Genomic DNA, 3,253 nt, shown 5'->3' on the forward strand with positions numbered 1-3,253 from the left:
CCTCTCTTTCTCTCTCTGTGAGTGTGTGTGGGCCTCTCTCTCTCTGTGAGTGTGTATGGGCCTCTCTCTCTCTGTGAGTGTGTGTGTGTGTGCCTCTCTCTCTCTGTCTCTGTCTCTGTGTGTGCCTCTCTCGCTCTGGCTGTCTCTCTCTGTCTGTGTGTGTGTGTGTGTGTGTGTGTGTGTGTGTGTAGGTGTGTGTAGGTGTGTGTAGGTGTGTGTAGGTGTGTGTAGGTGTGTGTGTGTGTGTGTGTGTGTGTGTGTGTGTGTGTGTGTGTGTGTGTGTGTGTGTGTGTGTGTGTGTGTGTGTGTGTGTGTGTGTGTGTGCGCCTCTCTCTCTGTCTGTCTCTCTCTGTCTCTCTGTCTGTCTCTAGTGTCTGGCTGTGACAAAATAGGATTATATAATGCTTTCTCAACTTTTCTGATGATCAAGTTTGTTGTCGAAAGTTAAACGTAATGTATGCTGTTGTTTTATAGCTCAGTTAGCTCGTATAGCCTTACCAATGCACAATTAACAGGTTTGTAAACTTTTCATTCAAATGTGTGATATTCCCATAACATTAGTTATTAGACCCGTCAATCATTAATCAGCCTCCTAATACTGCTGCAGTCATGACTGCAAGTCTGGTAGCACCTAAATAACAGGGAGAAGGAAGGAAACTGTCTTTCTATTTGCCGTGGTGAGCATTTAAATTGTACTCACCATGAGCGCTGTAAAGTACAAGGCCTATAATCATCCATGGATAGGTTACTATTTGGAGACAGAATAGACTAATTTGCACATTTGGAAAAATCCAGCCGTCAGTATTTTTGAATTCTTTCAGTTGGTTCAGACATTTCTTCATAAAAGGTCATACAAGGCAGATGTGTTGGGCTTCAGTTGCTTCTCCAAGCATCTCCCGCCGGCTCCAATAGAACGGGCACTGAGCGGTCAGTCGTAAGCAGGTGTGATCTGTTGTAGGGTTTTCTTAGAAGATAAAACCATTAAGACAATTACTGTATATACTGTCATGCACTTGTCCTAATATACTAACCTACACTGTAGCACTCAACACTTTGATGAACATTGTTACTCAGCTGATAGAGTTCTGCCCTTCCTGATGACTTGTCGTACAGAACTTGTAAGTCGCTTTGGATAAAAGTGTCAGCTAAATGACTAAATGTAAATGTAAATATAGATTATTTCTAACCTGATATGTCAGGGTCAACATTTTAGTTAACTAGACTAGATAGGTATCCAGATGGCGTCTCTCGCAGGGGGAACAAATCTAGAACAGAGGTCATGTTGAACTTTGAGAAGCCAGACAGGGAGATAAGTAAGGAGAGGGTGAGAACAAATTAGCATATTAAACCAGGGAGAGAGGATCTTGGTCTCTTTGGTTTTTCACCTTGGAGGAGAGAGGGCTTCTTCCATCTCCTTCTTCAGTATTCAGCTCACACAGAGAGAACCCGAGAGGCTGAGAGCAACCTATTTGTAACTATTTTGCTGTTTATGCCAATAAACCTGTGTTATAATAAAGTGAATACCGAGAGCCTGTGTGTCGTATATATTATAGCAAGGGGAGATTTAATTCGAGTGACTTTACTTCAACGTCCAACAACACAACACAGAGTCTCTGCTGAAGGGAGACAGGATAGATAACAGTAACTATGAAAATATATACCTCCTTCCCTAATGACACCTTTCAATGAATATTGACGAAAGCAGACAATGACTACGGATACAATTTTAGATTTCAATGTCAATCTATTTCATTGTATATCATCTTCGACAAGGAAAAGTAACCAACATGTGAACTGTTGGCTCTTTAGAAGATTGCTTTATTAGCACCTCGCCTCAATGCTTTGACACCCCTACACACAAACGTAACATTACATTTAATGTTACAAGTTAAAGGAACGCTTACCGTCTTCTCCAGAGTCAGACAACAAGAGAGATACCAATTTGCTCTCTGTGCGTTCAGTAGAAAGCTATACGGACCACTAGCCTAGCTTAAAACTGTTTTTTGGTCAACAGCTAGGCTAGCTGGTCCGTATCCACTTCCATTCATTTGTGCTAAGCTAGGCTAGCTTGCTGCCGGATAGCTTACTACTGAACGCACAGAGAGGAAATCAGTAGGCCTATCTATCTTCTTGTCTGACTCTGGAGAAGACGGTAAGTACATTCCATGATTATGACACAATGTAGCCCTGCTACATATAGTGCTGTATATACAGGATATATATTTACAGCATATATATCCATGTCTAAATATAACTGCATATAATAATTCTAAATACCTACTTATGGACCTGCATATAACTCTGTATGATAGCATGTATAATGCTGTATGTACCGTATATCGTATGGAATAAAACCTTGTAACTCCAAAAACCCAACTTTTCAGCAGATGAAAGAAATGAACACAGATTTGAGGCCGAATAGAATAGAGGTTTAGACAGATGATTGGTTTAATGCTTTCCCATTGTGTAGACTTTGTAAAACCACACACACATGGAGGATGATCTACTGAGTTGATAAAAAAAATAAAAGAAATTGAGTTAAGAGGTTTTGTTCCGCCAGCAGCGATAGATATATATATATATATATATCCACATCAGTCTGTACATACCTGCATATAATCCTTTTGACATATTATCCCTTACCTACTCTTACTAGTTACACTGCTGGCCAGTATGACTTACTATACCAGTGTCTTTATACCTGTATCACTGTACATATTATACTACAACTCTGTACATACATCTGATTAGCACTATTACTCATTTATATATTTTATACCCAGTTTAATCACTTTTACTATTGCACTTTACTGCTACATTTGCACTCTGGTTGGATGCCAAACTTATTTTCGTTGTACTGTACTTGTGCTGTATGAGGACAATACATTTTAATCTAATCTAATCTCATTTTAGCCTTGTTCACCGCTACACCAAGTTGTTCCCAGAATCTTCTTTCTCTTCATCATCAACTCTTTGATTTGCATCTCGTCTTTCCTGCCTCGTTAGAAGGAGCCCATGACGTTACCTCCGTCTCTCACAAGTTCCCTGCCTGAAGCTTACTGTACACATTGGAATAAAAGGTCAAACTAAATCACTTCCAAATGTCGTCATTTTGTTTACGACTGCTGGCATCGCAGGTTTCCAGTCGCTGACTGCGCATGTAACTGATTTCTGATTAAGGAAACTCTCAACATTCTTGCAGTCAATTCTGACTTGTATTACCATCAATGTTACAAAAAGTCCTACTCATTGA

Source organism: Notolepis coatsorum (assembly GCF_963971535.1).
Source record: "Notolepis coatsorum genome assembly, chromosome: 15".
Taxonomy (NCBI): domain Eukaryota; kingdom Metazoa; phylum Chordata; class Actinopteri; order Aulopiformes; family Paralepididae; genus Notolepis; species Notolepis coatsorum.